This window comes from Berghia stephanieae, chromosome 5 (assembly GCF_034508935.2).
Source record: "Berghia stephanieae isolate SIO BIC M18660-M18661 chromosome 5, UCSD_Bste_1.3, whole genome shotgun sequence".
Classification (NCBI taxonomy): domain Eukaryota; kingdom Metazoa; phylum Mollusca; class Gastropoda; order Nudibranchia; family Aeolidiidae; genus Berghia; species Berghia stephanieae.
This window is the reverse complement of record NC_088364.1, coordinates 48,563,117-48,578,116: the sequence shown is the minus strand read 5'-3', so window position 1 is coordinate 48,578,116 and position 15,000 is coordinate 48,563,117. Positions and strand designations below refer to the sequence as shown.

The window sequence follows — 15,000 nt, the reverse complement described above, 5'->3', positions numbered from 1 at the left end:
ACAATGAAGAGTAAACCAAATTATGCAAATGCAAACACAGACATCCGATGAGTGCACACAGATCAATCTGGCTTCGCGGAATGCTGTCAGACTTGTGGTAATGGCAGGGCTACCCACACCGGAGACTGACTCCGATTGCCCGGCACTGCCGTCCTCTGCCGTCTTCCGGATAAAGACGTCGGGCGCGGACAAAAAGTAAGAATAAAGAGAAGAGCCGCTAGACCTACCCATACCAAGCACCCGACGTCCTCTGTGGTTTTTTATGTTTTGAGCTTGGTATGATTAAGGTCTAGCGGCTCTTCTCTTTATTTTTAGTATTTTGTCCGTGCCCGACGTCTTTATCCGGAAGACAGCAGAGGACGGCAGTGCCCGGTTGTCGGAGTCGGTCTCTGGTGTGGATTAGCCCTCAGGCGACCTCTGACATCGGAATCGACTCACTCCGGATTAGACCTATTTGCTGAACTCAGAATCGATTCACTTCAGAACATAAAATCATATCCGATCCCGCATCGTAACCCTTTCCTATCCAACAACAGTAAAATCGTCATTTTCATTACGATACATTGAACACGTTACTTTTACTGATTGATTTTATCCATCACAAAATTTGAGTAAAAATCGTTGTCATATTTATAAGAACCTAATGCTGTTTCATAAAGCTCGTTTTGCTCCACAGTTTTATGTATACAATGTATATATTGCTTTTCAGTTTGAGTTAAAAAAATGATTTCCTGTGTTGTTATGACTTTTTGGGACACATTCTGAGCATGGTCAGAAAGGAAAAGAGTTAAACCAAGCAAAATGATAGTGGTGGAGTCGTTACCGAATTTAGCGGAATGATTAGCTAATACCATGTGAGGTTCTGACGGGTGTAATGGCAGATTTCAGACATAACCTCAGCTAGTCTTTTTGCTATTTCCAAGAATAGGCGGGGATTACACTCCATTAATTGATCAGAAATAATGCATCAGTGTCGAGACTGAATGGAATATAACGACTGGCTACCCAAGGCAACTCCTGATCGGATCGGAACAGCTCCGACAAGTGCAGTTCCGGGTGATATCGACTCCGACAAGTGCAATTCCGGGTCGGTATCGACTCCGACTCCTGCTGGATCTTGCCGGCCCCTAAATAATTGTAATACTGTCTTGCTAAAACTTTATTGACACGACCCAGTTACAAGAACACAAGAAAGGGCAGTTAAATGTTAGTCAAGTGAGTTTAGTTAAATTGTCACATCACGGTAATTTTCCTAACATTTTTGTTAACAGCTTTAAGCAACCAATTATTTGTCGCGAGTCCTGTGCTGTTCTTGTGTGCTTTTAATTCCTCCTCCTGTTCTTCTTCTTCTTCTGCTCATCGTCTTCCTTCTCTTTATTATTCTTCTCCTTCTCCTCTTCTTTTTCATCATCATCATCATCATCATCATCATCATCATCATCATCATCATCATCATCATCATCATCATCATCATCATCATCATCATCCTTCTCCTCCTCCTCCCCACAATCTTTCTCTTCCCAAACCAAGCCCTTTTATTACACCGATGCATCTGCAAGTACCGACGAATCTTTATCACCCAGGCCAATAAAATTGTGCTACTTAATGACTGAGCTTGCCCTTGATTTAGCATACTAAAAATCTCCAGCACATACAACGCATGGTAGCACGAGCCGTTTCTTTTAATATAAATTCTCGGGGAAGCATGTGTGAATTCAAAATATTCAATCTAATTTAGAAAATGATCGCCTAGCTCAGAAGTACTATGAAAAAACAAAAACAAACAACATTTGTTATGTCCCAATAGGGGATCCTGAAATTCCACCAAACAACGTTATATTCTGAACAATACAAAGACTGGCCCAGTAAATAGCAAGTTAACACTTTACATTTCATTTTAATCAAAATATCAGAATTATTTAGCTCGATGGCTCAGCGGTATGGTGTCTCGTCTTGTCATAAAAGCAAGCAATGTTAAGCGTGATTAGTGGACGAATGGGTGACAGTAATTGTGGAAATTCTGGCTCCGACGGTGGGTCCTTGGGTGACGCAATTTACACACTCGACTCGTGAAAGAGTACCTGGCTACAAAAATACTGTCAAAGTGATATGTAGTACAAAAAGGACGCCTAACAGGCCAATGGTACTGTATGAAATGGATATATGGTTCCACATGCCCTCAAGGGGGGGGAGGTAGTAAAATGAGACATTTGAGGCTGTCTGATCATGAAATGCCTACTAATGTTCCAGCGCGTGACACTCTAATAATTTCATATTTTATATTTTGATTCCAAAAGATCCCAATATTCACAACCACGATCGATCAAAAAGACATATGAAATAGATTACCGTACTTTGCCAACTCCCATTTTATTCCATTTTGGCCTGTAAGAAAGTCTCAGGCTTAAGCTGTTTTGATAAATTGAGCGGATTGTGATTGATCGACATTTGAATTAGATAAGATGTTTTCATGCCAAAATGAAAAAAAAAAAATAGTCAGTAACAGGGTTTTCTCTGAGAAAAAAAAATAGCATTGCGCCTAATGAGTTTAACCACTTGTCTTGCATGTTAAGTAATATATTATTTGGCTTTGGACGCCTTGTTAAGCCCACATTTAGTAGAATAAGTGTTTCAGTAAAATACACAACAATACTACCCGTCAGATAATCTAATTAAACTGTGTGTAATCCTGTGTGTCATAGAAGTCTGATTGAAAGAATAGGCTTCAACAATAGTGACGTCACTTCCCTCGTAATGACGCATAGTAACTTAGCAACAGGTTTTAAACTGTCGGGAAAATGCGGACGCCATTATGAGATACTTCTCCGACGACCATAAAAGTATATCCAGAGGAAAAAAAAGTTATAAATCTGATCATGTTTTGACTTTTATACATTCTGATCACATGACTTGTGAAAAAGTTATAGTCAGCATGAAGAATAAAAAGTACCGATTTTCTTTGTTTAGAACCAAGCTGCTTGTTGCTAGGCGGACGTGACATCAGACTGTTGAATCACAACTGGTGGTGTAAAACACAATAACAAAGCGGATTGACATCAACTTTATTCTCTTTAGACCGGATTAATTTGATGTCACTTAGTTCTTTGTTACCACTAAATTATATCAATCATGCTATAAACGTTCAAGGTTATACATAGTTTTGTGTGTTGGTACGTTTTATACGACTGGAGGATGTTATGAGTATTTTACCTAAACGCATAACATAGTACCAGTACAACTGAGATCAAGGTAAGAATAGGAACACTAACAACACTAACGAGACTGACAAAAATATGGAAAAAGTCCTGTCAGTTTCAAAATAGAAATTAAACTGTACAAATCGCTGGTATTTTCCATTTTACTATAAGGCTGCGAGGCATGGACATTAACTGCGGAATTAGAGCGCAGAATCTCTGCTTTTGAGATGAAAAGTTATTGAAAACTTCTGCGGGTGCCGTATACAGAACTCGGAACCAATAAAGACGTACTGGAAGAGGTGCAAGATCGTGTAGGACGACAGGAACCCCTCATCACCACAGTTAGAAGAAGGAAACTGTCATAGTTTGGCCATAATGTGACGCATGACGGTTTGTGCAGAACGGTGATGGAGGGTACCCTAAAAGGAGGAAAAAGAAGAGAAAGGCAAAGGAAAGTTTGGCTGGACAACATCAAGGAATGGGCAGGAATGAAGATGGAGGAACTCTTGGAGAAGCCAACAATAGAGAAGAATGGCGGAAAGTGGTGAGATCTGTACCTCGTATATCCCCCCGACGATCATCAGATCATGGGATTGATGATGATGATGATGATAATGATGATGATACTTAATACTTAATAAAGCATGACAATACGCTTCAACAGTCGTAACGTCACTTCCCTCGTAATGGCGCATGGTAACTTAGTAACTGGCTCTAAACTATCGGAACAATGGCGGACGCCCTTATGAAATGTTTCTCAGACGAGCATAAAAGCGTATCCAGAGGAAAAAAAATCTGATCATGTTTTGACTTTTACACATTCTGATCACAAGACATATGAAAAGTTCTAGCCAGCATGAAGAATAAAAATACCGATTTTCTTTGTTTAGAACCACCATGGCCGCCGCTGCTGGGCGACGTGACATCAGACTAATGAATCCAATTACACCGGGTAAATGTGACCCATTTAAACACAACATTCATGTAAATACATTGTTGTTCTACGTTTATATGTGATTCTATTTATATCTTGACAAGCACACCGGGTAAACTTGACATATTATTTAAATACGTTTGAAATGTAAACAAACTTCGGCTGTACATTTTAAAGAATGTATTCACATGTTTTTTTTTTCTTTCGTTTTTGGAGTTTGGCGCGTTGCCATCGTTAACTTATAGATAGTATGCAGATGACGTCACCCAGGCCTTTGTTATTGTTTTTGCCATCCGCGTTTGTGAGTTGTTCTCACTAAACTGTATTAACCAGACTATAAAAGTTCATGGTTACACAGAGTTTGTGTGTTGGTCTGTTATACTTCCGGATGGCAATGTTGTGAACTCCTCGGCCAAGCGCATTCTATCTATAGCCTGACACTGACCAAAAAAATGACGTCAAAATGCTAGTCTTTGGCCAGTAGTATTGTTTCCATGAGCACTACTAACGACAACTCACTAGACGGTGCAAAAACCAAATAATGACGTCAAAATTCCAGTCTTTTTGGTTTTCAGTGTCAGGCTATAACTTAACGATGGCTACGCTGGGATCCACTCGGACTTAAATTTTGATGTCATTTTTTTAGGATTGTGCAGCGCCGTGTGAATTGTCGTTAGTAGTGATCAAGGAAATAAATGATCCCATAGGTTCACTACTGAATACAACTCACGGTTGTATATGTTTTAGCTATGAATCTTCTTCTTTAAAATTACTTCTTACCTACAATAGCTAACGCCATCTATACAATTACATTTCATCTAATATGGGCCATGTAATTTATACTATGTAATTTTTCTGAGTCAATTTACAATATTATTATTATACTGTATCTAATTCTTAGCTTTTTACTAATTTAATTTCTTATATGTTGACATCAATATACACTTTACTAGATAGCTATATCTTTACAATTAGACAATCAGTACGCCCCTTTAAATTTATGCTATGGAATTATTCTTACAGCTTACAATATTATTACACTATACCTATTACCAAGTTTTACTTTACCACATTAACTTACTTATATTATGGTTATCATTATATCATGCCGGCATTTTAAACGTCTGTACAAAAATTTCTTTTTTTTTTTGATGAATGAAGTACATTATTATTATTATTATTATTATTATTATTATTATTATTATTATTATTATTATTATTATTATTACTATTATTATTATTACTATTATTATTAATCAGGTGTAAAATGAGTACCTGGCCGTTACCAGCATTGTATCTGCCAAATTAAAGACACAATAATAATGCCTTAAATGATGAGAGTTGTTTTTAAACTTAGAAAAACTTAAATTTCTTAATTCTCGTCATTTTTACTTTACACTCAATTCACTATCGAGACATCGAGTTCATTCCGATCTTCCGAGAGATGCGGGCTCATTTGCAGGTAAAATAACCTAGCGCAAATATGGGCCTGTTTTTAACACTATTGTAATGGACAATATTTCGCGTTGGTTTGAGATCTATTTTGAGATCTATTTGAGATCTACTTCCATTACAACAATGAGCCCCTAACAGTTTGGGTTATCTGACCTGACAATAAGTGCACGTCAATAACAAGTTAAACGTAAAATCAGATTTAAATCACATCCATGTAAAAACAATTTGAGAAGCTTGGTCACATAATATAATTGTGCGGCTATGTGGTCTAGTGGTATGACACTCGCTTTCGGATCGGAAGGTCCCGAGTTCGAGCCTCGCTCGGCGCATAGTTGAGTCCTTGGAAAAGGCTCTTTACTCACATTCTCTCACCGTACTCAGGTGTACAATGAGTATCAGGCCGTTAACAGCGTTGTCTCTGTCGGAGCAAAAAATATATACTCTCACCTAAGAGGCGTCATGTCTCTTTCTACATGTTGTATGTTGCTGTTGGTCCGGGACCCCTTGTAAAGCGCTTTGGGCACATTAAGTGAATATTGCGCTATATAAAATCTCAAGCTCAAAGCTCAATATGCTCTTACCTCTGATAGACAAATTTTAGTCTCCTCACACATGACTCGTAAATTCCAAGAAAACAAGAAATTAATCCAAGACCCGTGAACGAAATTTTAACATAAAATAAAGCAAAGAACTCAAACAGACGAAGTCCAAACTATAAAGTTTTTAAGAAACACAAAAAGCACACTATTCACCCATTCATTCATTCATTCATTCATTGGTGTGTCCACCCGTGTGCTGTCTGTCGAGTCCATACCATTGAAATTTATCGACAACACGACGAAAAGGTGACGAACTGTTCAAATCAAATTGGAAAAATAAAACGCTCAGAGCAAAATGAATTTTTTTTTAGCCCTCTGCCTTTTTAAATGACACCCCTCTTCACATGGAAATATACACAGAGACGCTGAAACACACGCACACACACACACACGCACACACACACATACACACAAAAACAGAATCTCATTCTATACACATAAGAGTACACTATGTACACACACACACACACACATACACACACACACACTTCCTCCCCCCCTCTCTCTTTCTCTCTCAGGGTTACTCATAAAGATACAGCTTTTAAAAATAACCTTTCTCTCTATCTAACTATCTATCGCTCTCTCTCTCTCTCTCTCTCTCTCTCTCTCTCTCTCTCTCTCTTTCTCTCTCTCTCTTACGCATACAAAAAGCACGCACACGAGTCTTTCTATTTTCTATCCTTTTCCATCTCTGTCTCCCTCTTCCTTTTCTTTCCTCCTCCCCTATCAAAACAAATCCTGGACAGACGCCCACACAGTGGCGTGTACAAGTATAATATTTACAGTGAACGAGTTGACAGACTAGGTACAAATCCACCCGACAGAAAGGCAAACTGAACGGGACGGCGATGACACTCTCTTTTACACTGATAAAAAAGACTGTGGAGTTCAGTCGATAGAGTGTTTCAACGTAGCCTTCATTAATAGGGAACAACTGGTTCCAATCTCCTTGGAAGTGTGATACCAGCTCACCGGAGGACTGGAAACATACATTGTGCAACTGATCTTCTGGTTTCATTGTGATACAATCTTATTTTATTATTTATTTGTGCGGCTATGTGGTCTTGTGGTATGACACTCGCTTTCGAATCGGAAGGTCGTGGGTTCAAGCTTCGCTCGGCGCATAGTTGAGTCCTTGGAAAAGACACTCTCCTCACATTCTCTCACCGTTCTCAGGTGTAAAATGAGTACCTGGCCGTTAACGTTAACAGCGTTGCCTCTGTCCGAAACAATTGTAATATATCCTAACAGGTGTCATGTCTTGTCCTACATGTTAAGTGTTGCTGTTAGCCAGGGACTCCTTGTAAAGCGCTTTGAGCACGTTTAGTGGATATTGCGCTATATAAAAGCTAATTTGCCTAAATAAATTCTGACCGTCGTATTGACGATCATAATCTACCCTCGCTCCTTTACGTTCTGTAATTTTAAGAATCTACTTGTACATCCTGCTATTATAATAGTCATTGTTTATACACTGGACCGGTTATACACTTCCATTGAGTTCCATTGAGTTTTGAACCGCAAGAGAGGAAGGTGTGACTTCACAATTTCTGTTTCCTATTTATAGCACGACACACGAGGACTTTTATTTATTTTTTAGTAGTACAGAGCCAAGTGATTTGTTATTTGTAGTAATTAAAGAAACAACTTATGATTCCATTGGTTAAAGTATTGAATACAACTCATGAGTTCCTTCCCTTATTGTGATCTGGCCTTGTATTTTGACTTAGTGTTTGGTCAGTGACAGGCTATGAGTTTACGAAGACTACAATCTGAAGCTATCACAAAAGTACAGAAGCTCATTTTGAACTACCCAGTCCATAGACCTGGAGTCTAACCGTGGCCTTCGTAAAGTTATGGCCTGATACTGACCAAAAAATGACGTCAAAATGCCAGTCTTTTGCTACAAAAGAAAACAAATCGTGAGTTGAAATCAATAGTTCAACCAATGAAATGACTTGTTTCCATGAGCTCTACTAACGACAACTCACTAATGACGTCAAACTGCCAGTCCTTTTGGATTTCAGTATCAGGCTATAACATAACGATGGCTACGGTCTAACCCGGGCTATTCAATGTTAGATGGATTGTTTCCATTGCTTGCTACCGTGAGATGGGCATCAATCATATCGTTACACTGACACTAGAATCCTCTAGGACTTACAGTTTGACGTCATTTTTAAGGTTTGTGCAGCGTCTAGTGAGTTGTCGTTAGTAGAGCTCAAGGAATCAAGTGATTCCATTGGTTGAACTATTGAATACAACTCACGATTTGTTTTCTTTTGCGACCAAAGACTTCCGGATGGCAATGTTGTGAGCTTCTAAGCCAAGCGCATACTGTCAAGGGGTCCTTAGCCAACAGCAACACGAATCATGTAGGACGTAACATGACGCTCGTGAGGCGATATTACATATTTTTCGGACAGAGACACCGCTGTTAACGGTCATGTATTCATTTTACAAATGATTCTTCTTCTTCTTCTTCTTCTTCTTCTTCTTCTTCGTCTTCGTCTTCGTCTTCTTCTTCTTCTTCTTCTTCTTCTTCTTCTTCTTCTTCTTCTTCTTCTTCTTCTCTTCTTCTTCTTCTTCTTCTTCTTCTTCTTCTTCTTCTTCTTCTTCTTCTTCTTCTTCTTCTTCTTCTTCTTCTTCTTCTTCTTCTTCTTCTTCTTCTTCTTCTTCTTCTTCTTCTTCTTCTTCTTCTTCTTCTTCTTCTTCTTCTTCTTCTTCTTCTTCTTCTTCTTCTTCTTCTTCTTCTTCTTCTTCTTCTTCTTTCTTCTTCTTCTTCTTCTTCTTCTTCTCTTCTTCTTCTTCTTCTTCTTCTTCTCTTCTTCTTTCTTCTTCTTCTTCTTCTTCTTCTTTCTTCTTCTTCTTTCTTCTTTCTTCTTCTTCTTCTTCTTCTTCTTCTTCTTCTTCTTTTCTCTTCTTCTTCTTCTTCTTCTTCTTCTTCTTTCTTCTTCTTCTTCTTCTTCTTCTTCTTCTTCTTCTTCTCTTCTTCCCTTTTCTTCTTCTTCTTCTTTCTTCTTCTTCTTCTTCTTCTTCTTCTTCTTCTTCTTTCTTCTTCTTCTCTTCTTCTTCTCTTCTTCTTCTTCTTCTTCTTCTTCTTCTTCTTCTTCTTCTTCTTCTTCTTCTTCTTCTTCTTCTTCTTCTTCTTTCTTCTTCTTCTCTCTTCTTCTTCTTCTTCTTCTTCTGTCTTCTTCTTCTTCTTCTTCTTCTTCTTCCTCTTCACTTCTTCTTCTTCTTCTCTTCTTCTACTTTTCTTTCTTTCTTCTTCCTTTCGTCTTTTCTTTTCTTCTTCTTCTTCTTCTTCTTCTTCTTCTTCTTCTTCCTTCTTCTTCTTCTCTCTTCTTCTTTCTCTTCTCTTCTTCTTCTTCTTCTCTTCTTCTTCTTCTTCTTTCTTCTTCTTCTTTTTCTTCTTCTCTTCTTTCTTCCTTCTTCTTCTTCTTCTTCTTCTCTTCTTCTTCTTCTTCTTCTTCTTTCTTCTTCTTCTTCTTCTCTCTTCTTCTTCTTCTTCTTCTTCTTCTTCTTCTTCTTCTTCTTCTTCTTCTTCTTCTTCTTCTTCTTCTTCTTCTTCTTCTTCTTCTTCTTCTTCTTCTTCTTCTTCTTCTTCTTCTTCTTCTTCTTCTTCTTCTTCTTCTTCTTCTTCTTCTTCTTCTTCTTCTTCTTCTTCTCTTCTTCTTCTTCTTCTTCTTCTTTCTTCTTCTTCTTCTTCTTTCTTCTTTCTTCTCTTCTTCTTCTTCTTCTCTCTTCTTCTCTTCTTCTTCTTCTTCTTCTTTCTTCTTCTTCTTCTTCTTCTTCTTCTTCTTCTTCTTCTTCTTCTCTTCTTCTTCTTCTTTCTTCTTCTCTTCTTCTTCTTCTTCTTCTTCTTCTTCTTCTTCTTTCTTCTTCTTCTTCTTCTTCTTCTTCTTCTTCTTCTCTTCTTCTTCTCTTCTTCTTCTTCTTCTTCTTCTTCTTCTTCTTCTTCTTCTTCTTCTTCTTCTTCTTCTTCTTATTATTATTATTATTATTATTATTATCATCATTGTTTTCACACATAGTTTTGTGATTTGGTACGGCATATCCGACTGCTATTGTTATGAGTTTTTAAAGTAAACCGATAGCATCAATATCTATCTCTCTGGTAAATATTGACATTTCCATTTGGTAAACACGACACATCAATCTGGTAAACACGACAGACTCGGGCTTTGTAATGTAAACAAACCGATGTGTTGTTGATATTGGGTAATCTAACTCATTTCATTTCGATTTGAAACAAAACTGCCCAAATGTGCGACTTTGTGGTCTCGTGGTATGGCCTTCGCTTCGAACAAAGTTCGAAGTCCCGTGACGACAAATTGTCCTTGGAAACGTTCCTCCACCGTATTCAGGTGAAAAACTAATATCTGGGCGCTAACAGCGCTGCCTCAGTTGAGAATAAAAATAGTATAACGTCTTACAAGCGTTATCTATAATATTATTTCATCGTACATGTTAAATGGCATTTGGTTTCGGATTTCATGTAAAGTGCTTTGAGCACATTTATAGTAGATATTGCACTGTATAGAAACTAAAATTAAAAGCTGGAGTTAAATACTGAATAAATAAACGACAAATTGATTTGTTATTGATTTTTAAAAAAGAAAATCATGAGAGCATTGAAGGCAGGAAACACGGTGTCGAGTATCAGAAGTGGTTCTTTTGTTTATTTAAAATTTTTTTTTAAAAATGAGCTTATTATATAGCGCAATATCCACCAAACGTGCTTAAAGCGCTTTACAAGGGGGCCCTTAACATGTAAGACGAGATGTGACATGACATATTACAATATTTTCGGACAGAGACAACTCTGTTAACGACCAGGCACTCATTTTACACCTAAGCACGGTGAGAGAATGTGAGTAAAGAGCCATTTCCAAGCACTCAACTATGCGTCGAGCGAGGCTCGAACCCAGGATCTTCCAATCCGAAAGAGAATGTCATACTACAAGACCACATAGCAGCACAAGGGTGCCTGTTCCTCTTCATTTTTCCTGCGGGATTGTATCGGCACCTTAGCATTCCTCATCTCATCTCTTCAGTTCGATCCAGCTCCGTCTCCGCCCGCTGGGACGGAGCAAGCTATCATCATCAGTAGGTAATTGCACCTGACTTCACCTTGGTGCCCCCATGCTGCTATCGCCAGGTAAATCTTTTGTCACCTTTCAATAACATACACCAGTTTACAAGCTTTGATAGAAACGATAATGCACGGATCAGGTACCGCTCTAAGTAGCTGTATATTTTCTACGGGAGAAAAAAAAAAAAAAAGGGGGGGGGGGGGGGGATGAGGCTGTGAGCTACTGGGTTTTCTTTGCTGGACCTCATTCGTTCTTTGTTCTTCTCATTCTTGGAAACTTCGCTTCATTTTATTTTCGTTCTCTTGCTCTTTATCATTTTCTAAATTTATTTATGTAAAAATGTTGCTGCTCGTAGCTCAAAGAAATAAATAACGTTGTGAAATTGAATGTAAGCTTCAATTTGAAAGACGATAACAGATAATGTGGACGTTTAATATCTCATTCGTCAGTAGGGTTTCTTTTATTCATCCTGTTTTGTTGATAAAGGGGAAACCCGAAACGTTCACATTATCTGTTGTCGTTAATTAAATTGGAGCTGACATTCAATTTTACATTGTTATAAATTTATTTATGCGCGGTATTCTTTATTTATTTATTTATTTATTTTTCTACACATGTTTTTGATAATTAATTTATTTATGTGTCCTATTCTTTATGACTATACTAATCCATTCAATATTTCCGAATATCCTGGATTCGAGTCTCTCTCTGGGCGGCGCATAATTGAGTCCTTAGAAAGGCTCTTTATTAGTGCCGCGCTGAAGACCGGTCTGGACCGCGGTCCGACGGTCTTTTAGCTGTGAACCGAAGACCGGTCCCAGAGGGGAAGATCGGCGGCGGTCCTCACTTCTTATCACCTTTCAACTAGTGCGGGGCGGTCCTTGCAAGGACCACGGTCCTACGGTCTCGCGCCATAGCCTACTACTTCCCCAGCGATTCGTTGCTTCGGTTGCCTATCTTCCACCAATCACCACCCATCCCACTTAATTAATCGCACCCACCCCCCTTTGCCATACACTAAACGACACAGACGACCATACAGGCAGACGACCACCAACCTCCACTCCGCAAACCGCCCTTTCGTGTGTGAGATGGGGGGAACAGGAGGCGCACGCCTTGGACGATTCCATTATACGGGGTAAATTTCAAAATTTACTACACCATAATGATCGCAATGACAATGATCTATGGTGAAGGCATGACCCCTCTTCTCTAATGAGTTATTGTTTGAAATGTATGTGACTACAAAAGATGTGTGTGTTTGTGTGTGTGTGTGTGTGTGTGTTGTGTGTGTGTGTGTCGAACCTAGCAAGTAGCAAATCCGATTTTTTGTTTTCTTTTGTCCATCTCTTGTCACCACTCCTTTCTATCGCAGTGTTGTCATTTAAAATAATACAATAATATTAAAATTTCGTTTGGTGTTTTTACTAATCAAATAATATGAGTTTCATTAGTTTCTTCCTTCCAAAAAACCCAGTTATAACGTCTGAATTTTAAAAAGTCCAATAGAATATTTGGGGACCCCGATAGCTCAGTTGATAGAGCACTCTCTTTATACGCAAAGGGCCAGAGATCGATCCCGGGTGCAGTCGATTTTTTTCTGAATCCCTGTCTACTCAGCAATGAATGGGTAGCTGAGTTTGTTAGATCTGGCGAAAAGTCACCATCGACCCCTCTTATCACCTCATCCACCCCCTCTTATTATAACTTCACGTCTCTCTCTTACTCTTCAATGCTCGCTGCCCTCTAATGTGTGTGTGTGTGGGGGGGGGGGGAGGGGGGGGGGGTAGGAGTTGCGTGTGTGTATCAACGCCACGAACAACTCGATCAACGCCTTGGGCGATGCCATTATCTCCGTTAATGGGGATAAATTTCAAATTTTATTAAATTATCGAAGTAACAATGAAGTACGGTGAGCAAATAAAGAAGGCATCACCCCTCTTCTCTAATTAGGTTACAATTTGAAATGAGTGTGACTACTCCGTGTGTTTTACTCCTGTAGGCCACGGTTTTCATCGTGTAGCGGTCTTTAACGGTTCAAGAATGAACGATCCCACGCTCTCAAAGGTCAAACCGGTTCGAATTTCCAACAGTCTCTCAGGAATGTTCAATGTCGAAAAGGGTCTTCATTTCCCAAGGACCGTAGGACCGTGGTCCTTAAGCTTGCCAAGGACCGCCCCGCACTACTCTTTATTCACATTCTCTCACAGCACTCAGGTACAAAATGAATACCTGGCCGTTAACACAGCGTTGTCTCTGTCGGGGAAAAATTATAATATCGCCCAACAAGCTTCATGTCTCATTTTACAAGTTAAGTATTGCTCTCGGCTAAGGACCCCTTGTAGCACGTTAAGTGAATATTGCGCTATATAAATACACAGTTTTTGTTGTTGTTTATTGCTCAATACTTGTTCCATTTATAACTGACCTGCCTCCAACTGTCTAAGTCGTTTTCCAGCTTTATCAAAGCTTGATTATCATACTATGATTTTCTTGTTTAATTTCCATTTTAAGTCCTTTTCTTATCTCCTCTACAACTGGTAGACTAGTCACCAGCCATATTTTGAAATTACACATAGATAGCTATCAGAAATCTCAGCTTTGGGAGTTTTGACGAGATGAGGGTTATTGTAATCGATCGATATTTTGAAGGTCGAGTTTTCTGGCCAAAATTTTGAAAACGTGTTTTTGTCAGATTAAGACAGTATCGGATAGAACTCAAGAAGCCAAAATAAATTTGTAACGAACCACCTCAATCTGGTAATGATTAAATAAATAAAAAGATAAATAATAAATAAATAAATAAATAAATAAATAAATAATAATATTAATAATAATAATAATAATAATATAATAATAATAATAATAATAATAATAATAATGATAATAATAATGATAATAATAATGATAATGATAATAATAATAAATAATAATAATAATAATAATAATAATAATAATAATAATAATAATAATAATGATGATGATGATGATGATGATGATGATGATGATGATGATCATGATGATGATGATAACAATAACAATAACAATAATAATAACACTAGTATAGGTATAGATAAATAAATCTAAACTCACGCCAATAAATAACAAAGTACAGTTCAGGTGTTTGGAAAATGGGATTGGGTTGAATACAATGGGGGATTAGAACACACCAAGAAAGTTGTGAAAGGTTAGAGGTCAGGGGGAAGGCGAGTTTTTAGGGGCAAACTCTGGGAAAGAAGTGAAAAGCCAATGATCCCTTCTGAAAAATTGATTGGATCCATTCATGCATTCATGCTTGACGTCTCGGTTCACAAAGGGCAATGCGTTTGTCAAAGATTCTGTCCAGAACTCCCCTATGCAAAATAGCATAGTAAACAGTGTCCAAGGCCTCATAGTTTGTTGTAAAAGTCTTTGGATTTAAGACTCTTTGACAAGTTAGGGGCTATCTTTTTAAAAATGTTTTTGCAATGAAAGCTAGTTACCATGGTATATTATTTGACGAAAATATAATCATAATCTAAAATGAATATTCTCACAATATAATATGCTAGTAGTAACAGTATTTATATTTTAGCCAGCAAAGAACAAAAGTCCCAGGTTTGAGAGTTAAAAAAAGCAAGATGGGGGTAATTTTAATCGGTCGTTATTTGAAGATATATATATATATATATATATATATATATATATATATATATATATATATATATATATATTATAAT

The 15,000-nt window shown here is 37.9% G+C and overlaps 1 protein-coding gene across 3 annotated transcripts in view; it reads right to left on the bottom strand.

Moving 5' to 3' along the window:
• The window catches only part of LOC144973083 (tolloid-like protein 1), a 119,755-nt gene that overhangs the window by 94,790 nt on the left and 9,965 nt on the right, over positions 1-15,000 (bottom strand). Inside the window, exon 1 of one of the 3 annotated variants that reach the window (XM_078915095.1) lies at positions 6,168-6,306. The exons of the other annotated variants lie outside the window; for them this stretch is intronic. The gene's annotated coding sequence lies outside the window, so the exon portion shown is untranslated. Of the gene's footprint in view, positions 1-6,167; positions 6,307-15,000 lie in introns of those variants that run through there. 3 annotated transcript variants of the gene reach the window in all.